This window comes from Haliotis cracherodii, unplaced genomic scaffold (genome assembly GCF_022045235.1).
Source record: "Haliotis cracherodii isolate W230 unplaced genomic scaffold, xgHalCrac1.p SCAF_5, whole genome shotgun sequence".
NCBI lineage: Eukaryota > Metazoa > Mollusca > Gastropoda > Lepetellida > Haliotidae > Haliotis > Haliotis cracherodii.
In genome coordinates, this window is record NW_027266308.1 from 32,742,925 (window position 1) to 32,766,051 (window position 23,127).

Here is a 23,127-nt window from a genome sequence, read left to right on the forward strand (position 1 = left end):
GGGCAATTTCAAGACGTTTTTTGCTATTGCTAATGAATTATATATAACACCATGAACACAACGGAAACTAATAAATGTTGGATATGTTGACGAGTAAGTGTTAGGATTACGCTATATAATTTGGGCTAGAGAATCTAAGACATTGTTGAGTTATTAAAAACGAACAGATTTATTTCTATTTCAGTCAAACAGTTAGCAAATATGTTTGAGTATGCTCGATAACTTCTTCATTATAAGGTGTATGGAATGCTTAAAAATGATTGACGGCAATACAATGTATCTTTGGCTTTTTGTTAATTTATTGTCTTTTTGGTCGATTCATATATGTATCTACTTATGTGGGGTATTGGTTTATTTAACACACATGGATGTAAGTGAAACACCAATTTGATGTTAAATATAGCATAGAGACCAATATTGTCGAATTTGAACGTGCATGTAATTATGCTATAGAATTGATGTTTTTTTTATCCCTACATATTTTATAATACTAGAATACAAAATATGCATCGACAGTAAAGTCAATATCACTGTCTGAAATAAAGGAATGAAAAAAGTATGGATGCCTGCAATGAGCTCTCGCGGGCGATGGAGTGCAGTTCGAATAACGGTTATAAATAGTCCGTTTCTGTCTGACAACAAGTTCTATGTTGCATGGGAGATAACTCCGATTTATGTAAACTTTGACACGAGTCATCGATCTCGTAGCAAAACCTTCGGCTTGCTGAGAAGGGGCGGTGAGTTTGATAAGTGTTGTCGTTGACATAACATTATAATTGTTTTGAAAATACCGTCTAGTGACGTACGATGCTTTTTTAAGGTATCAGCTTTAATAACACAACTAATCCACATAACTGTCTCAAAGGAGTAAACAAAACATACATTGCAATCTACTGTTTGCCACTGTTTCAGTAAAGAGGATTTCTACGCTGAATGTCGATTACAGCCGGTTTATTTCCGTGTTTCGATCTCTACAGCGTTCAGCTTGTCAGTACTGTTTAGTTGTTTTCTGAAATCGGCTTGTAAATTAAAAAGAGTGTTTTGTGCATTATCGCGCATGTATACCCGGGGTTGCAGGTGTCTTACTGAATTCAGTCAATGCAGTCTTTACCATGTATGATAACATGCTGTTATATTTGGAGTGAGTTTGAGAATGACACCCTTGGCTCTAAAGTCAAAAGTGTCAAACACACACTACAAAAAACATTCCACAGATGGATAAAAACAAATTATGTGAGGAGATCTGTAAATGAATACTGACATTATTCATGGTATCTATCATATATTTATAAATAACAATCGATAAGAGTGCATTTACCATATATACTTTCTGGCATTTTGGTTAGGTGCGTGCACACGCTGCATGCTTAGTATGACTTTCTCAGACACCATTTTTTACCTGCCTTGCTAAATTAACGGGGTTGAAACATGATGAGTAAATGTATTTCACTCTGATGATACAGGATTCATGCTCTGTCAATACATGCTATTAGCATGATTAATGTTATTTTCTTAAAATTTTTCTCCAGACGACAAGGACACACCAACATATTGGAATATAAATAACATATATATTTTAAGAACCATATAAGTTATTTGTAAACCTATCTTAAATTACAGTATGCAGTGACATTGGCATTAAATGGGGTGTATGTAATTTCCTACCCCAAACGAATCCGCACCCCAAACTGCATTTAATTTTTGACACCTATGCAATAAGCAATATATTACTTTATGTAAAAAATGAAATATTTGCTTTGGTAGTTGTATGTATGTGAGGGTTTTCATGAATGTTACAGATGTTACATGGTGACTTTCAGTGTGAATGAAATTTTTTTTGATGTGTGGTGTTTTTGGTAGTGTACATTGTTTGATGATACATGTAGTTGTATGTATATTTGAATATATGTGTGGTTGCCTGTGAAAGATTGCGTGGTGATAAACTTGTTTTATGACATCTCAGCAGGGACTGTTTTGTTCTTTATCCCGTGATATGAATGGACTGCTCCACACGACATCACACGATTCGAAAGAAATCACGATGAACATGGCCATTAGAAAACGTAAGATGTTTTAAAACCTGTAAAAAACTATAATAGGACACTAATATAACCTTATAAAGGTATATTTAATAATGCTAAATAGGGTACTAAATTTCTCATTTTCAGGGGTTCCATATTTCCAGGGGTACAAATTCGTTTGGGGCATGAAGTTAACGCAGCCCATTAAATTGAGGCTCTTTCATTTGTTTCACTGTGGTACAGACTTTGATTTGCTGTTAATTCTTAAGTACTTTTGTAAATGCTGTGCAATCTGCTACCCCTCATTAACAGAATAGGTTGACCCATATTATCTGTGACAACTTTGCCTGATAATTGAGGTAACAGACTTGGTTCAGTAAGTGATCTCACAGAAATAAATACATACTTGTACACCTGAAGTTAATCAACAAATCTTACTCTTCCAGCACTTTAAACAGGATTGGCATTGATTTTTTTCCACTAAACTGGTTTACAAACTTTAGGTCAAAAGAAATAAAAAATATTTAGCTGCACATATTTAATTAATTTCTAATTTTTGTTTTCATGTACTGTAGCAAATGGGTTCATGTGGTTTTAGGATTTACAAACCACCAATTGATCCCTCTCACTGAAACCAGTGATTCGTTATAGAATGAAAAAATCAAATTTTGTGCCATCAATGACATATGGTTTTATCAGAGACCATAAAATAGATTTTATGGTCTCTGGTTTTATGTAGTGTATCGTTGTGTACTGAACATGCTGAAAATAGTTTTTGCTTAAGTCTACGTAAGGATTATTCCACATTTGTACTTAGATCTTCCTAGGGTGTATTTGTTTTACAGAAGTGTCCTGGTATAATCATATAAATATAATTTACTAAATTTAAGGTATGATACATTTTTTTTTCTTCAATGTTTTATGAAAAATGATGAACTGAAAGTATGTTTGGCTTCAAAAGTAGGGCTGGGATGATACACCAACTGTGCGATCCGATACATATCGGGATATCTTACTCACGATCCGATATGTTTCATGATACGTGCATTAGCTCTTATCTGTGGCCCGTTAAGCCATCTGTTTCAAGACAGGATGGCCAAATACCTGGCACACTGATGATTTACACAGTATCGCACAACAGATGAAAATATTTCTTTTTTCACTATTAACTTTTGCTACTGATTAGTGTTTAGTGTAACAGTTTTTGAAGCATTTAAGGTAAGGATCAATATGTGTTACTTAGTGTGCAACTGTTATCGATACTTGTATCACAAAGTAAAAAATCGCGATTCAGCAATGCATCAGTATATCGCCCCAACACTATTCAAAGGTGTGAATGACATTTACTTGATATAGCTTGAGCAAACTGAGTGAGTGAGTTGAGTTTTGTCATATGTTTATGCCACTTTTGGCGTTATTTTATGTCATCGCAGGCGATGCCAAGCAACAGCTTCTCGCACTGCACATATCTGGGTAATCAAGCACGGAGTACCACCATGACAAGGCAGCATGTTTACCTTTAGTCTTATTACCACGATAACCCCACTTTGCAAATTTAATCTAACAGCAACACCAACACTTGCTGAGATATTGTCAGTTGAACTAGAATATACTGGATATACCAGCATTACTGACTGTGTCACTGTAAGCAACAGTGTCACTAATTGAGGGCTGATGATGAACTGATGAAATATTCAGCATGATACCCAGGTCGGGAAGTGGAAGTCTAGACTGGATTAAACAATGACATCTGAACCATGTGGCTCCATTGGGATTCTGTATAGAATTGGTCTCCTGAAACCCATGCTTGTCAGACTCACTGACTTGGTTGATACATGTCATCGTATCCCAATTGTGTACATCAATGCTCATGTTGTCAATCAGGGAATTGTCTGGACACTCGATTAACTGACCGCTGTCATATAGCTGGAATATTGCAAAGTGCAACATTAAACAAGAAACAAAAAATCCAAAGGGATTCAGGTGAAGAATTGGTCCCTTGTATCTGGTGCACAATTGGTCACAATACCCTATACTTGTCTCACTGTGTGTGAATCTGGTGCACAGTTGGTCACAATACCCTATACTTGTCTCCCTGTGTGGGAATCTGGTGCACAATTGGTCACAGTACCCTATACTTGTCTCCCTGTGTGGGAATCTGGTGCACAGTTGGTCACAATACCCTATGTTTGTCTCCCAGTGGGGGGATTCTGGTGCACAATTGGTCCCAAGTTCTGCATCTAATTATGATGGACTGCGTCAATGAAGTTCAACATTATCCCCTCTGAGGTCCACACATTTTTGACACTGCTGCTGAAGTGCCTGGATCTCACTGGGGTAGAAGTCTCGCTCCTGGTTGTGTAAAAAGGCCCTCTCAACGGAAATGAAGTCATCATCATTTGTATACTGCTTGTCAGATAGTTCATTTCTCAAGTTTGGAAAGTGGTGGAAATCTTCATGGCAACCATGGCAACCATGGCAACAACAGACATGAGCATATATTTATGCATTGTCCTTGTGGAAAAACATACCATTAGTGACCTATTTACTATGTTTTGCCTTGGCATTCACATACAGTTGCCTAAGCAACTTAGTTTAACGTGGGCCTCACCTTTGCTGACTGAATAGATCTTGCCTTCTTCTTTGGAGTGGGGGGCGGTTGGGTAGCCTAGTGGTTAAAGCGTTAGCTCGTCACGCCGAAGACCCGGGTTCGATTCCCGACATGGGTAAAATGTGTGAAGCCCATTTCTGGTGTCCCCCGCCGTGATGTTGCTGGAATATTGCTAAAAGCGGCATAAAACCAAACTCACTCACTCACTCTCAACTCTCTCATGAGAGATACGTACTGTATTTGCTATGTGGTACGTGTGAGTGGTCAGTCATCCATATTCATATCATGTATTTTTCAACATTTTCGTAACTGGTGGGAGCTGAAGGTCTTCTTGGTCTTTGATCATCTTCAAGGCTCGCTCTTCCATTCTGAAACACTAGTGCCATCCTCTTAACAGTGGCAAAGGAAGGAGAATCATCCCCTAAAGTTGACACCATGTTCACATGAATGGCTGTTGGAGTTAAGTCCTTTCATTTTGAGATACAAGATGACAGTTAAAAGTTTTCAACAACGGAGAATACCTGGTCACTTTGATGCCTGCAGGAATATGCTGCCTGGTTTAGTATTTGGTTCAAATGCAGCATGTAGGCATGGAAAGTATTGTACTTAATGCATGCAAACTCTTAGGGTGTACAGTGCATACTTCATGAATAAGCTCAGAACTTTTTGGCCATCCTTAGTAAGATATATCAGCAGGCTGATTGTGTGTCAGTGTACCCCGATGGCATGCAGTGCTGATTGTGGGTTTGAATCCAATTGACCCCAAATTGTGACTTTTGGTCTGTCAGCACCATATCTGTGTCATTTGGCTGATTGTGTGTCACGGTACTCAAGTAATCCTATGGATGATTGAACCATTCATAATAGTTGTCCAAGCTGTCATAAGCCGTAAGTCTATAGCCGTATTGGAAAGTAGAATGCACATCCATTTCTGTTATTGAGTTGAGAGACAGCTGTTGTTCATTACACACAAGGAAATTGCTGGATGCCGTCAGCTATGGTCCGCTAGACAATCCAAATGGTTGTAAGTTTATGTAGGTTATGATGTAACGTATAGATCTAAACATATAAATAATAATTTCACCATGGTTTTCAGTTGTTTGTTTGAACTGCAACTGGACTAAAATCAGCAAACATTAACAGGTACTAAAAAACCATGATTCACAGTTTTTTTCATAAGTAAGATTGTGATTATGTCAAAGGAGTTAGATCCAGCAAACTGATAGATCAAGAATTTGTTTGGTATTCATCAAGATATGTTGATGATGATGATGATGATGATGATGATGATGATGAACTAAATGAATCGAAATATTTCTACAAGATTAAACATTTCAACATGTTAAATCCCATGATTCCTTCCTAAAGTGGAGCGTTATTTATTCTGGTTTGTTTGTTTGTTTTTTCATGTCATGCCAGAGTTATGAGCTGTATCACTAAGCCAGACTGGAAAAAGTAAATATAAGATGAAAAAATGCCTCCTGCCTCACATTTATATAAATCTAATCTATTCCTTGTGGCCTTGTCACTACTAATGTCATATTGATGAGTTGTTCTTTAACATTTTTAATCCTCCATCATCTGGCACCTCTGTGGTCTAGTTGATAGAATGTGTGCCTGGCGAGTGGAAGAACGCACAGGGTTCAAACCCAGATTTTGGTACTTGTTGTTACCCTACTTTGTCCTCGGCATTAAAGGGAAAACAAGGGCTGGTCGGCTCGTAGTCGGTATACTGTCTGAGTGGGGTATCCATGCTAAACTGCGGCATTGAATCTCAGAGGGATAACACTATAAGATCGGCAAGTCTGGATTAGTACAAGCAAGCACACACATGCATGTGCATGCACATCGCTATATATTAGCGCCAGAATCTTTAACGCGACGTTCAACCCCATTTCACTCACCTCCTCCATCAATATCATGTTCATAAACAACATTCTATATACTGTATTAATCTATTGTTAGGTTTGATTGCCTGTTATGAGCAACATGGATTGGATAAGACCTTGACCTAGAATCTGCTCAAATGAGTACAATAGACACTCCACAAAGTAAGGTGATCATTAGTCAATCAATGATGCCAGAAGTTGGAACAGAGATGTGTGAGTGCTTTCTGGATCTTACATGGAGAGGGCAGTTGATTATGTTAACATTTATATGTACTGACAATTCTTTCCACTGTGTCAGTGGTACCAGTATTCTGGTCATGCATTGAGAGATAAGGACTGTAGATTCCACGCTACATTGTGGCATTATGAAAGTGATGATGAATGATTGATTCCGATGACCAAGGGAAGGCTGTGCACCACTGTGGTGGGAATTAGCTCTAATCTACATTCAACCAAGCATCAAACTTCATCAGTTATAGTTGTTTGGGTGTTTTGACACCTTTTCATGTAAAGTCTTCTGTTGTCAGTCGAGCATGCCTAGAGTTGTCTTCGTTCCGTTACAAAACAAACAGTTTGATGTCATGAGTCAGTTATGATGGTTGCACAGTGCGAAACCCATCAGAAAGCCGGGAAACATAAGTCTCCAGCAACCTATGCTTGTCATAAGAGGCTACTAATTACACCATCTGGTCAGGCTCATCTGGTCCATCATCAGATTGTCTGGTCCAGATTCAGTTATGTACAGACTGCCATCATATTGCTGGGATATTGCTAAGGCTGAGATGAGTCCAAATTTACTACCAGGGTACCCACCCCCTATTACCCAACCCAACTGGGTACCTGCTGTAGGTAAATGTCCGATTGGGAATAGTTTGACCGTAGCCCTGGAAAAATGTATTTAGAGGTACATGTATGAAACGATCTGGTCATGCAAACACAGAGTTAACTGAAGTTTTATCTTTTATTCAATCATATAAATGTCAGAAGGAATGCATACATAGTCAGAAAGAAATGCGAACATGACGTGTAGTATAACCATGGATTTCTTGATCATTTTTCTCATTAAACTCACTTGGCTAACCATGGGTCCGGGTAGACCTGTGGGTATCCGGGTCATACTCTGTACCCACCCGACCCGAGAACCCGAGTTACTCGTCCCAGCCCTAAATATTGCTGAGTGTGGCGTTAAACAACAAACAAACTAATATAATGTTTTAAAAAATAAGACGTGTTTGCCTATCAAGATACCTGTGTTGCTGGGCAAAACAGAGCCTGAGGGTATGGATATAATATGATTTATGATACGACATGCAGCACCAGCATCTTCATTTAACGTCTCTAGTTGGCAAAGATGAATGTGGTTTGTCAAGATCGTCAGTTTTCCCTTTACCATAAAATAGGAAGATAGACTGATAATGATATAAACTATGGTGTTATATTATGCTGTCTTCTATCTTTTGCAATTTCCAGTATAGATCTGTACAATATTATACGTATCTTGTGTGGTGGCCTAGTTGTGGAGACCCTCAGGCATGCCAGAAACCTAGGTTGTGGGTTCAAATCCCAGATTTGCCAAATTATATTTCAAGGTCTGTCAGCACCAAACCCATGGTCATGGGTTTCACATCGCAGTAAACATCTGATTCATGCATCACTCCTGGCTTTCCTCCCACATGAAGCTGACACATCGTGATATAACTGGAATACTGTTCAGACTAATGTAACCAAAGCTCACTGAAAACTGGATTAAATGTGTAACTTCTTTGAGAAGCATTTAGAAGTTGGAGTACTAAGTAAGGATAAGATATATGGATGAACAACTTCTTTATTAAAATTGGGAGCAACGTTTCGGTGTAGGTTCTAACACCGTTATCAAGCAAGTGATGACTGAGACTTTATCATGCCATGGGCGGATACAGAGGGGGGGTGCGCACCAACCCTTTTTATTTCGAAAAAAATCTCTATTTCTGTATAAATTACCCCCAAGACAATAAATAGATCTTAATTGTGCACCCCCCCCCCCCCCCCCCCCCCCCTTTTAAAAAAAGCTGTATCCGCCCATGTCATACTCATAACCCAATAAGCATATGGGAACTGAATTTAGAGAAAACATTTCATGCTTTTCAGTGCATTTGATCATGTTGATAGTATATTACATGCTGCCATTTAAAAGTCCAAAGCCCCAGATATCTTAATTGCATTTATGAGATAGAGGACTCTCATTGCCTGGTTTCGAAGGAGGAGAGCGTGCAGGCGCAGGTGACGTGTATCCTGTTAGGTGTGCACTTGAGGAACACGAGGAGGACTTCACAATGCACCACATCCCCTGGGCCCTATTGTGACCGACCACCTGAATGCGTATCTGGTGGCCGAATGGATGCTGTTTGAAATGTTGACTAGGAGTGATGTCCTGACTATGGAATATGGACAATGGTTGGCAATCAATATGGTATAAAGTTTGTATTTTATGAGACATAAAAATATAGAAAAGGGTTGTAGTTGATGAATTTTCAAATGAGACTTTAGGGTCTCGTTCTACAAAACGATTTCAGAGATATGGCACTATGTAACTTCCAGGCTTTGACATAGACTTAAGATAGTTGTTGTTCTAAGTTGGCTTTGTGGAACGGAGCCCTGGAACAAAAGGTGTTTCGCAAAAACATAAGTCTGACTTTATATGATGATTGTATGAAACGTTTAACTAGAATAAATTAAGTTGCAAACTCAATTGACTGTAGTTGATAGGGGGTTGGTTGACCAGTCAGTTCAGACAACCAATTATTGGTGATGGTCATTTATGAAAACTCCACCTATTCCCATCAGACTATCCAGGAAGATTGATTTGAACCATGTCGGCTGTAAGCTATAGTAACATGACCCCATGTACTTCTGCTTACAGTATCAATCTGGCTTGCCTGGTCATAGCCATAGACGTGCAAGATAAGTCTCCAGGGCCCTGGATCATATTTAAGATGGGGACCCAGCACCTCATGCAAGCTTATCATTAAAGTTGACCAAAATGGGAACACTTGCAGCTCTTTTGTGAATGAACAATTAAAACTTACATTAAACATTTATATCTAATCAGACCCTTGTTGGGATCCAGAGTCAAATATGACCCAAAGTGATTGTAGCGCTATGACTTTCTTAACTCTTATACTTTAACATAGACTGATGACAATAGTAGCGCTATGATCGCTCTGTGATCTGGGCCCCATATTTAACCCATGCTTGTTGTAAACTCCCACAAACATGAAGAGTCAGTGATCATGATGTGTAGCCTGGCTGATTGTGTGTCATTGTAATCCAGCAGTGTGGATTGTCACTCATGCTCCCAACCACTGGTTTGCTGGTCCCGATGACATTCATACAGGCCCCATTGACATAGCTGGATCATTGCTGAGTGCAGCACGGCAACCATCATCCCACTCAGCCTAGCCTGTGAAGGAGGAGTACTTCTACACCGGAAACGGTGGCTAAAGGAGTAGGGGAGGTCATGTCTTTATTAAATGAAGTGGTATCTGAATTCAACATTTTCATGCCTCATTACAGCTCTCACAATTTTACTTTCCATTCAGGATATCTTCTTCAATATCTTGAGTGTATTTCTTTGATATTATACCCCACATAGATTCTGAATCATGGGAATTGCACCATGTGTGATAATTGCCATGGTATATCAAGTAATGTCGTCCGTTTTAGTCAAATTAAGCATCCTGCTATTACTGATTATACATGTCCATGTGGTAATTGGAAACATGTTTACTGTGTAGAAGACTGATTTGGATCAAATTGCTTCAATTTCCATAATAGCACAAATATCACATGTCTTCGTATTGATCTGGAACCCTGATTGTTAAAGGGTACGCAGTAGACAATTACCATACTGAACCTATTAAACACTCTGCTCATATAACTGACTCCTAAAGTTTTTCTTAACACATGCCTGTGGAGGGTTAAAAGTTGCTGTGTGAGATTAGGTAGAAATCGTGAAGTCTGTCAATCAGTAGTTATTATCAACACTGTGCTACACTGTCATTAGTATCAATAGACATAACAATATGAAAAAAATAGTGTTTATCATATACTAGTCCTAGTCTTTTGACAATTTTAATAGTCTAAAGTTAATGTCTAATGCTGCTTGAAGTGACTAGACCATGTAGACCCCTGTTCATGTTAACAAGGCAGTTCAACAGTTTTATGTCATAAATCAAACTTAATTGATCTGCAAGTTTTCAGCGGGACAAAGTCAATATTTCAAGGGATATACAGTTCACATCAATACATCTTATGCTGAAAATAAACAGCTGTTATCACCATCACAAGCAGCATGAGTTGAAATACAAGTTCTTGATCCTGCTTGGGTGTGTTGGAGTTGGTCCATGGGTTGAAACAATGGTTGTTATGGTAATATGATTTTGTGTGTTGTGCTTTTTGAAGCTGTCTTTGTTAATGTGTTCAGTCATTGCTTCAAAACCGGCAGGTATTTCCTGTGATGGGGGAGACGACCAGTTTTTGTTTCCCCATGTTCGTAACTCATTGTTGTTCAGGACATCCAGTATGTCTACCTAATGTGAAACCAGAGGACAATGAGTTTTTGCTATTTTGTACCGGAACAATTTTCACCCCATGTTAACATGCTTAGGGTTTCACTCGACCAGTAAATATCCACAGTTATAGCTAAAATGGATAGAATTATCATTAAATTGCCCGTATGTTATCAGTAATCAGCGGGCCACTGTAACTTGATAATGCCCTCATATTGTTTGACAATGGGCCATTATCACGCCAGTTGTTAGGTGATCTCATAGGATAGTGAGAGGTTACATCACGTTGAATAGTGACGTCATCTGTTCTATAATGTTTCCATATTTGTAAAAGTGTCTCGGTGGCATTTGTGTTGATTGCAATAAATGTTTCAAATCCGATATTGTTGTTTCTTTTTATTTGACAACAAATTCCATCCATTTTAGCTATAATAAGGGTTATGCTATTTTTCAGGGCATTATCATTTGCAGAAGCTCTCAGTCTTTTCAACTGCCCTCCTTCGTAGGGGTGTTATTGGAAGACTTCAGGCTTCTGCAAATAATCATGCCCTGAAAAATAGTGTTACCTTTATACTAGTGCTGGAATGATTCATCGATTACTCAGTCAATAGTTTCAATCTGACTAGTCACATTGACTATTGTTGTAGAATCATAAGTAATTGATATATATGATATACTTGTAATCTATTTTATTATTCTATAATTTCGGTAGATATGACCAGATAATTTCAATTGTTGTAGTCAATATGGTCAACTTTCTTTCATCATGTTCATCACGAAATGGACGTGTGTGTTATTTGATGCATATTCATTAGAAAAGACTGACTTGAAAGTAATGTTATGTAATGTGATTATTTCATGAGAAGAAAAGAATTATCACAATTTGATATAAATTTAGGGTGGGATGAGTCCAAATTTACTACCCTGGTATCCGAACCCCCTATTACCAAACCCTACCCAGGTACCCGCTGTAGGTCTTGAGAGTTGGGTTGAAATAATGTCCGGTTGGGAATTGTTTTACTGGAGCACTGTCAAAAACTGTACAGATACATGTATGAAACGATCGGGTCATACATACACATGCATAAGTTGACTGTAGCTTGATCTTGCCTCAAGACCCGTGAAGATCCGGGTTTGAATAGATCTTCAGCAACCCATCCTTGCCATATATGGCGACTATTCTTGTCGTAAGAGGCGACTAACAGGATCGGATGGTCAGGCTCGCTGACTTGGTTGATGCATGTCATCAATCCCAATTGCGTGGGTCGATCCTCATGATATCAATCACTTGATTGTCTGGTCCAGACTTGATTATTTACAGACCACTGTAATATAGCTGGAATATTGCTGAGTGCGGCGTGGATATTCAGATTGATAACCACCACTATTCCCAGCCTGGGTCACTTTGACTTTCCTCCCACAGTAAACTGACATGCTGTACCAGATGCAACTGAAATACTGTTCAAAGCTGCGTTAAACCCCCTCAATCATGTAAATGAATCACCTTCATTTTGTAGGAATAATGAGGCGTGTTAGACGACTAATTTGAAAAAGCAAAGTATATTCAATTATGCTGCAGTTTGAAAATCAGATTGAAAATTGCTTCTTTGACCTTTGATGTTGGCCTCTGAATGCGGTTGATGATTCTTACTTTAAAGGTTGATTATTCGCATCCTATGTTCTCCCCAATAATAACCCTTTGTGTGTCATCACCAGACCTGGGCTTGTGGGCTACACACATGTAATAAAGGTCTAACCTGTGTCACATGGACTTTTGTTCTATGTTAAAACTGATAGCTCCACTGTGACTTCCATATGACGATCTGTCCTGCTCTATCATGGTAGAGAGCAGTGTTAATCACTCACTTGTCCCTGTGGCCTGTCCAGGTCTTATACATGACCTTTGAACGTTTTGGTTGCTTTTTCGATTTTTTAGTACTTTCCTGCAGGCTCTCACTAGTCTCAGTAATGATTTTGGGGAGTTCCGGGCATGGCAACGGGGGTAGTAACCATGGTTACTGCCGTACCAACATAATACATTGTGTGCCAGAAACTTTTGAGTCAAATAGCCCAAACTTATATTTTGGCATTACTTTCAGTATATTTTAGTCTATTTAGGATTTGCAAAGCATAAGCTTATCTAACTAGACCAGAAGAGGTTTTTCTAGACTTTGGTTCGGACTAACAGCTAGGATCTGATGGTGGCAGAGAAATTAGTATGTAATCTTGCTCAAATTACGAACTGAAATTCCTTTGTTTAAAGCAAGTGTAGTGTTTGAGTGATGAAAATTTGAACATGGAGAATATAATCTTCTTTTCATGCTACTGTCATCATGAGTGACTGATTTGGGACAACCTTTGTCTGAATGAACATTTATTTCCAAAGGCTAATTATCGTGTTGCCACCACGTATATAGTTCTGGAATCATTTAATTGCCATAACGTTTAAGATGCTAATCCCAATTGTCAATCCCCATTGTATGGTACATTGGCTGTCAGTCATCCTGAACATGCTGAAGGAGCTGTGCAACGATGTCACTCATTAATTACTGTTCTTTATATTTATGATTTCACCCATATCAGGTGACTGGAGATGTGCAAGTCTTGGCCCAGAGACAAAAAATGGGAGGGTCTTTCCCTTAGCCTAGCTAATATCCAGATCACCGAAACAACCGCTACCACTATGTGCTGACCTGATGTATAGTGCTTCTTGTATATATCTACCTGTATAAAAAAAAGCAAATTTGTATATACTGCAAGCCATTGATTCCATGTCATTTCTTACCAAGAACCATACACCGATCACTTGCATATAGGCAAATGGAAATAGTCAATATCAATGTTTCATGTGTTGTCAATGGATGTGTGGAAAGCCTGTTGTTACTGCCATGGTAGTCCTGTGCCTTGACTGTCAAATTTATAAATATACATAGGCAAGTCTAGATCAAGCTGAACCAAGTATAGTTTCCTTGATGAAAACAGCAGAGGAGGAAAGGTTCTTTTGAAAAAAATAAATTACAATTATTCTAAGGAAATGTTTTCAGAGACTATGTTTTAGTCTCCTGCAGTAGCTACAACTGACTTGGTTCATATTATTCAAATAGCTATGCAGTGCAGTCCAAATGGCTGTGCTGGGAAAATTATTTGTGTCCATTCTCAATTTCTTATATATTTTGCATCCAATAAACATGATAAAGTCTGATGATCTGTTGACATGATTGTTCAGTGATTGTATAAAATAATGATATGATATGAACAGAGCTAATTTGACTGATGTGCAGCAGGAATACTGTAGAGCATATGTCACTGTTGGCATGTTGCCTGACATCCTTAGCTCCAAAATATGATACTGTATTTGCTATAATAAGCACCCCCTGCACTTAGAAAATTGATAAATTGGGGCGCTTTATAAAACCATACACAACTAGTTAAATTTGTTGTTGGTGATCAAGTGGATCGAAACCAAATGTCAACAAAATATTTTGATAATAGCTTCTATGCATTTATTTACATCTTCTCTCTGTAAAAATATCTGCAATATACACAAGAAGTTCAGAGTGTCATGCAGTGCATGAAATAGTCTCAAAATATTGCTGGCCTTAAAAGATGAAAGCCTGTTTCAAATTTATCTACCGTATATCGCTGTGTATAAGGCGAGTTTTTCGTACCTAAAATGAGGGGGCTAAGAAGGGGGGTCGTCTTATACACAGAGTCGAAGATCTCACATTTTTTTCCACTGGCGATGTCAACCGGCGTCCGATAGCCAGCCCAGCATTTGACAATAAAACTTCGCATTTCGTCCTAAATAACTGTTCAGATAACTATTTCCATACATAAACATGATTTGTATCTCTTTTCCTTGAATAAAGTTTAATAATTTCTGCAAATAAAGTTGAAATGACCCTCTCCTCGACGCAGATTGTCAAACCAGCTGACACGGTAAAACAATCAACATCCGTGAGTAGAGAGCCGGAAGTACCGGTAATCATTTGCATATTGCACATGTGACCTAACATGTGATAACCGGTGAAGCTGAAATCAATTCCCGCTGTTTTTACAGTTGTATTAACAAGTGTTGGAGACGGTGTGTACAAGTGATTGTGGAATAAACACGCTGAATGTGAAGCAAACATAAGCCTAGTTAGTTACAACATAGTTAATTGGCGATTAAATTACTCACCATTGTCTCTTATATGTTATTACTTCATAAATGAATTTTATTTTACGGGCACCAATTTGGTGTCGTACCGTGTAAACACAAAATGGCGACGTGTGCCGGAGTTACACACGCGACCTATCATTGTAGAAAAAAAACAACGCAAGATAAACATATTTTTATTGCATATATAAGGTTTGTGTGCGCACTTGTGATGTGTGCGAAATACGCATCAGTCGGAAAGCGCACATTAAATCTCCAAAGTAACTAACTAATCTGTGATGTCCGTGTGCGAAATACGCTACAGTCGGCAAGAGCACGTTAAATCTTCTACCGGTATATCAGTCAGACTTGTGATGTGTTTCATTCCAGGTCGCCTTATACACGGAGTATAGGATTTTGGGTTGATTTTTAAGGCGTGTACAGGGGGGTCGTCTTATACGTGGGGTCGCCTTATACACAGCGATATACGGTAGCTTAAAAATGTGACAGTGTATTTCATGTTCCACAATGTTTGACAAGGGCAGTCAAGGTTTGTGAAGTAACACAACTAGTGATTGGTTAAAACACATATTACAGCCAATCAAAACCCATTTGTCATACATAGTGTTACAACAGTTACTTATACAAGTTGAAAGAGGTTAAAGGCTACTTACTTATTCTTGTGTTTGTCATTTACTGCCACCTGCAAATTTCCCTTCCACTAAAAGAAGAAAAAATATTTAATGCTGAATTATCCTTTATCCATCTGTATTTGTATGCCGCCTCTTGAAAAAAGTACTAAGTTTGACAATTTAAACATGTTTTGAAAACCATGGTTGAATATATAAATGACAGTTGGTGTATGTACAATCTCATTAAAATCAGATCTCAGTTCTTGCTATTCGCATTAGCGAGAACTGAGATCTGATTTTAATGACATTGGTGTAGATAAGGTGAACGCTTGAAACTTGGAATGGAAGCAACTCTTGGCTACTTATATTTGTGTGTTCCAATACAGGATTCGCTTCCACTATAGTTCACATAGAAAGCAGGGACCTGAGTTGAGAAAGTACATTGCATGAAAACCTGCGACAATGGCAATCACACAGACGGGCCTCTCTGTTATTTGTGAAGTTGTGGTTGGTGCAACTATTTTCGTTCAGCTGTGATAACCGCAAGACAAAATGTTATCAATATTCATGTAAATATTGTAGGAATGTATTTTAGGAATGTTTTGAAATATTAAATCTGCCCCACTTAGAAAATGATATATTGCATTTTTTGTTGTTGTAAATTTGAAAGTTGACTGAATCAGGGACATCAGGGTTATCTGTTAATTTTTTCATTTAATCAATAAAAAATGTGTTTGATGACCTATCTGTATGATTTAGATCCATACCTGTGAACAATGTTTTTATGACCTGTAAAGATCTGGGGTAGAATAGGTCTTCAGCAACCCATGCTTGCTGTTAACATGGTTAAAGGCGACTATGCTTGTCATAAGAATTGACTAAATCGATTGGGTGGTCAGGCTGTCTGACTTGGTTGATGCATGTCATCGTATCCCAATTGCCATGATTGCGTTGCTTGATGCTCATGATATAAATCACTTGATTGTCTGTTCCAGAATCAATTATTTACAGACCGCTGTCATATAGCTGAAATATTGCTGAGTGTGACGTTAAACAACAAACAAACAAACAAAATGTTTTTATGAACTATCTAAATGATCTAGATCCATAACTGTGTGAATGTTTCTACCTTGTTCAGAAATTTACAATGTAGTATCCGGTTCCATTTTGCCAGAGACTACATGGCAGAGGATACCTAGCTGTTGTAAAGTTAAATTTTGTAAGTGATTTTAGAACTGATTTATGCGGCATGTATGACTTGAAAATAGGTCAATGGTAAGAAAGTTTTTTAATTACAATATGACTTTATGGTCATTGTTGCTTTTTTATCTATGTATGCCTTTCTCTTAGATCCTTGTCCACACTGCATTTAAATTTGAATTCAAATTTTCAGGTTCAACTTGCTCTTTATCATTGACCTGACATGTTTAAATTGTCAGATATTGGTCTAGACCATCAAAGCCTTGTGACTGTGTGGAAGGCCTTAAGTTTCACATTGTAAGTTTGACCATCTTTAACAGGTACTCTGCAGTGGGGGACCTTTTTCAGTTTTGTTTTTCTTTTTCTGGCGGCCTGCCCCTCTCTGGGAAAATCTTTGAAATGAGAAACACTTATAATAGGTAGGATGACCTAACTTTAATCTCGCAACATTGATTCATTACGGATATTACTTTATATATTTATATTTTTGATCAGTTGATGGTCGCATTGCCATAAATTGGAAAACATTGTATGTATTTTTAATCAGCTAAGAGGTGTCCATAGTGAAAAATCCACTGGAACATTTCAGAACCTTTAGCATTTGTTTAGTCTGACCAAAATTTTGCGAGCCATGGGCTTGCAGGCAGGTAAGGTGTCACTTTCTCACACTCCTGTCATGCAAATTTTAGAGCTTAGTATGGGATTGGTTATTAGGATTACTTACAGACTGTAGCAGAAGTTGATCAGGGGTGCATATTGGAACAGGGCACTTAAGATCGCATGTAGTTGTAAACGTGACAATTTGTCACTGTTACTGCTTCTTCCAACTGAAACAATTTACCTGTATTCATTAGGAGTTAAAAAGTATGTGCAGTGTTTTGAAATTCAGTTGTTATATTTATCTTAATCTTGGAACCCCTTGAAACTTCGCTTTTAAACATTGGGGTTTATGACGAGGATCCTATGGCTCTTTGTTTGCAAATTTGAACAGTGCGTTCTGCAGTAAGGTTATATTCTGCCAATGAAAGGATTCTTGAGGCAAAATTGAAATCAAGTAAGAAGAATACAGACACTGTTAACGATGTATCTTTCAAGGAAATTGTGACTTTTGGCTTATGGTATTCATAGTAAGTACCTGTATCCATGGTTACCACAGATAATGAAGTTAAAATTGACTCCCTCTGTCTGGAAAGACAATGCAAGCAGAGCACACAGATACACAAGTGTGGTGAATCAGAGTTGGGAATACTGCCTGCCAATTAGGCAGCGACAAGTGCCAATTCTACAAGACTTTTATTTCTTTTTGAAAATTCACAATATGCCATAATTGATATAAAACTGTTCGGTGCTGGTTGCCATGGTTACATTTTCTTTTTGTAACAACAATGTCACCACTTGCACATGTGGTCGTTGTTGGCCCCAATGGTTGGTCCCAGGTGTGGGTGTATACATCATTACAATATTCAACATACTAAGTGTTCGTGGCACATTCAAGGTGTTTGAACTGTTAAACTATTAGCATTTATGGTATAACCTAATATATCTTCTTAACAGGTGCATTTAATAATTCATTGATTTTTTTATTGCAAAGCTCAGTAAGGTCACAGACTTAGCAATGTGTGTCTTTGATATTGAAGGCGTGCAACATTTGTCAACATGCACCAGCCTCGACAACATTCGCCAATCATTAAACCATTCACCAATCATTAAATCATACCCCAGCCGCTACAACATACACCAGCCTCTACAACATACACCAGCCTCTACAACATACACCAGCCTCTACCACATTCACTAGCCTATTGGCAGAGATTGTTATTAGCATGATGTTGATGATGAGTATAATTATTGTATTTTTCTTTTGAATTTTCTGAAAGAAACAATTGCCTAGCTAATCATGTTATTGCTTTACAACAATACTTCCCTGAATTGAATTAACTGGAATGTCTTTGAGCAAAATCTTGCCGAAAACTATTTTCCTTGGAACTTTGAATCAACATGTTAATCATTCCATAGTCCAAATGATTTATACACCACTCGTGTTACCATGGATATGTTTTGTTGGTAATGGATACCCTTTAGTTTGTGCCTTAGATATTTTGTAGCCAACCTTCAACCAGACTAAAGAGGAGTCGTGGTGGTGTTGTCCATAGGCATAGGTGATAAAGGCAATATTGAGATGCTGCTGTTTGCTGCAACCAAGGCTATAATGTAATAGACACTATTGAACATGGTGAATCACAGCTGTTGTCATACATTGCCATGGGCAGTAATATTGTGCTCACTGCTGGGAGAGAGAAATGTCTTATGACACCAAATGTATTTTGATGACACTTCTTTCAGCAGCTGTTGAAAAGCAGATTTCCCTGGCATTTCTTTCATGTTATCAAAATAAGGATCATCACCAGCAGTTTCTTTCACTATTGAACCTAAACATCACGGAGATTTTTCTCAGTCAAAGATTTTTTCTTCCTGGAGTCCCTTGTAATCAGACTCTATTTGATGATAGGGCAGAACTTCCATCCTGCTGGCTGTAATGTCTATCATGAGACCCAGTCAGAGTGAAGGATTGCAGTTTTTGTTCAGCTGCCATGATTCACATTTCAGGTCTGAGAAGCCTGCTTTTTTCTGCTGCCCACTTAAATGTGAGTAGTGGAGGTCAGTGACGTTGCCCTCCCCTTTAATGTAGGCCCTTGTCACTCTCACTCCTCTATCCCTATGGCGATGCATTATCTGTTGAAATGTCTTATTTGTCGCTAGCTGTCTGAATCTAGCAGGGCTGTACATAGAGTGAAGTGAAGACTGGTAGGAGGGAGGTGGAAATATAGGGGAGGGAGGGGGGTGGAAATATGGGGAGGGAAGTGGCAATATAGGCGAGGGAGGGGTTGGAAATATGGGGAGGGAAATAGCAATATAGGGGTGGGAGGGAGGTGGAAATATTGGGGAGGGGGTTGGAAATATGGGGAGGGAAGTGGCAATATAGGGGAGGGAGGAGGTGGAAATATGGGGAGGGAAGTGGCAATATAAGGGAGGGAGGGGGTGGAAATATGGGGAGGGAAGTGGCAATATAGGGGAGGGAGGGGGTGGAAATATGGGGAGGGAAGTGGCAATATAGGGGAGGGAGGGGGTGGAAATATGGGGAGGGAAGTGGAAATATAGTCGAGGGAGGGGTTGGAAATATGGGGAGGGAAGTGGCGATATAGGCGAGGGAGGGAGTGGAAATATGGGGAGGGAAGTGGCAATATAGGGGAGGGTTTGGAAATATGGGGAGGGAAGTGGCAATATAGGGGAGGGGGTGGAAATATGGGGAGGGAAGTGGCAATATAGTTGAGGGAGGGGGTGGAAATATGGGGAGGGAAGTGGCAATATAGGCGAGGGAGGGGTTGGAAATATGGGGAGGGAAGTGGCAATATAGGGGAGGGAGGGGGTGGAAATATGGGGAGGGAAGTGGCAATATAGTTGAGGGAGGGGGTGGAAATATGGGGAGGGAAGTGGCAATATAGGCGAGGGAGGGGTTGGAAATATGGGGAGGGAAGTGGCAATATAGGCGAAGGAGGGGGTGGAAATATGGGGAGGGAAGTGGCAATATAGGCGAGGGAGGGGTTGGAAATATGGGGATGGAAGTGGCGATATAGTCGAGGGAGGGGGTGGAAATATGGGGAGGGAAGTGGAAATATGGGGAGGGAAGTGGCAATATAGGCGAGGGAGGGGGTTGAAATATAGGGGAGGGAAGTGGCAATATAGGCGAGGGAGGGGGTGGAAATATGGGGAGGGAAGTGGCGATATAGGCGAGGGAGGGGGTGGAAATATGGGGAGGGAAGTGGCGATATAGTCGAGGGAGGGGGTGGAAATATGGGGAGGGAAGTGGAAATATAGGGGAGGGAGGGGGTGGAAATATGGGGATGGAAGTGGCGATATAGGCGAGGGAGGGGGTGGAAATATGGGGAGGGAAGTGGCAATATAGGCGAGGGAGGGGGTTGAAATATAGGGGAGGGAAGTGGCAATATAGGCGAGGGAGGGGGTTGAAATATAGGGGAGGGAAGTGGCAATATAGGCAAGGAAGGGGGTGGAAATATGGGGAGGGAAGTGGCAATATAGGGGAGGGAAGTGGAAATATGGGCGAGGGAGGGGGTGGAAATATGGGGAGGGATTAAGTGGAAAGATGGTTGAGGTGAGTGGAACAATGGGGAGGGAGAGTTGAAAAAAGGTAGTGAGTGGAGTGGAGTGGAGTGGAGTGGAGTGGAGTGGAGAAGGCAGGTGGAATGGGGTAAGTAGGAGAGATAGACAGTGGTCGGGGATGGAGTTGGGTTATTTGAACAATGGGCATGATGGGGAGGTGATTTGAAAGATGGATGAGGTGGGTGGTATGATGGGGAGGTGATTTGAAAGATGGATGAGGTGGGTGGTATGATGGGGAGGTGATTTGAAAGAAGGATGAGGTGGGTGGTATGATGGGGAGGTGATTTGAAAGAAGGATGAGGTGGGTGGTATGATGGGGAGGTGATTGGCATGATGGGAAAAGGGAGTAGATAAATGGGAGAGGGAGGTAGAAAGATGATGGAGGGAGGGAAGTAGAATGATGGGGAATGAAGCAATACGCATAAGGGATCATTTTGTGATGAGGGGGGTGTAAGAAAATAATGTCACCTTTTCTTGCAAACAAGTGTCCAAAGGATACAGACATCCCTCACTCCCCTCAGAAAAAATCAAATGGTTGCTACCTAAGATGGATAGACTTTCTAAGAGATAGGGCTGTGGTTTAAAAAGGGGGATGTTGTGAGTATTTCAGTGTATATATGACAGTTGAATGATGCTAGAAGGAGAAAAGGAAGTAGGAAATGAAAGAACATCAGAGGAATGGAACAGTGAGTGGCTAAGGATACAGTGAATGTTTTCGAAGGTTGTAAGTAATGTTGCTGCACATTGCTGAAGACGGGGATAGGCAGAGTTAGGCATGGCCACTGGTCTGTTATTCTTATGATCCATACCCCGTTAAAAGTGAAAATGTCTGATTTGATTGTGTATGCCTACAGAAAATTTCTTATCTCAAGAGGTAATACATTCCAGAAAGCTTCAGACATTAAGGCCTGGATGTAGACAATCCCTGTGATTAAATGCATTGTGGAGACAGTAGAAGGTTCCTGGTTTCTTTCTGATTTCATTACTGGCAGATAACATGAATAAGGTGATGTGGAATTTGTGAACTTGAGATTTTTAGAATGGATTCACAGAAGCCCTAGATACAGTGTCTATACTGATTTTAGTAAAGTGCATACAAAGGCATTGTATTTGTGCTTTAGGAGATGAATTTCCAGTTTTGATTCTGTTCCGACAAGTTTGTAATCATAAATAGTTGATACATGCAGTAAAACCACGAAGACAAAACCCATCATGAAACAGGGTCGTGATGAATTATCTGTCGAAAATACTCTTTCATTTCGGTTTAAAATCTTGATCAAACAGTTCTGTGGAATTAAAAGGCACCGCGATCAATAAAACTGTTTTACTCTGTAACTTGTTTTATGCAGTTTGAGGATCATGCGGAGAAATGATACATGGCATAAAACTTGAAGATTTATTGCTGCATTATCTTACAGAATTTATCCAGCATGTGGTTTGATGGGCATTTTGTCATGATATTGTTGTTATTTATAGCAAGAGAGATGTTTTCACGGTTTTATTTCCTGAGCATAAAATTTATATCCATGTCTATTGTTTTTGGCTTCTCTACAACTGACCAGATTGGATTTGGGTTCTGTAAATTGTGTAAGAGGCTTATTGGACAACCATTTTGAAAAATGCTTTTATGACTGTGTAGGACCTTTTCATGTAGAATTTGATCAAAACAAGAGCATAAACTGGATTGAGATGACAGGCAGTAAAGACAAGGCTCTCGTGAGGTTGCCATGGTGAACACGATGGTTCAAGCAACTTAATCTTTCGTCACTTCAGGTTCCATATCACTGTCAAACAGAAGGGGGAGTTAGTTTTAGTTCACAAACGTCATAACCATGTCAGCCATGATTTAGTAAAAAGATACAAAAGAAGTCTACACTAAACTACATCCCCTACAGATATCCAATGGAATC

The 23,127-nt window shown here is 39.3% G+C and overlaps 1 protein-coding gene across 1 annotated transcript in view; it reads left to right on the plus strand.

Moving 5' to 3' along the window:
- The first annotated feature begins 665 nt into the window (after positions 1-665).
- The window catches only part of LOC139444352 (alpha-(1,6)-fucosyltransferase-like), a 147,091-nt gene continuing 124,629 nt past the window's right edge, over positions 666-23,127 (plus strand). The window contains exon 1 of the mRNA XM_071225286.1: positions 666-737. The gene's annotated coding sequence lies outside the window, so the exon portion shown is untranslated. The remainder of the gene's footprint in view (positions 738-23,127) is intronic.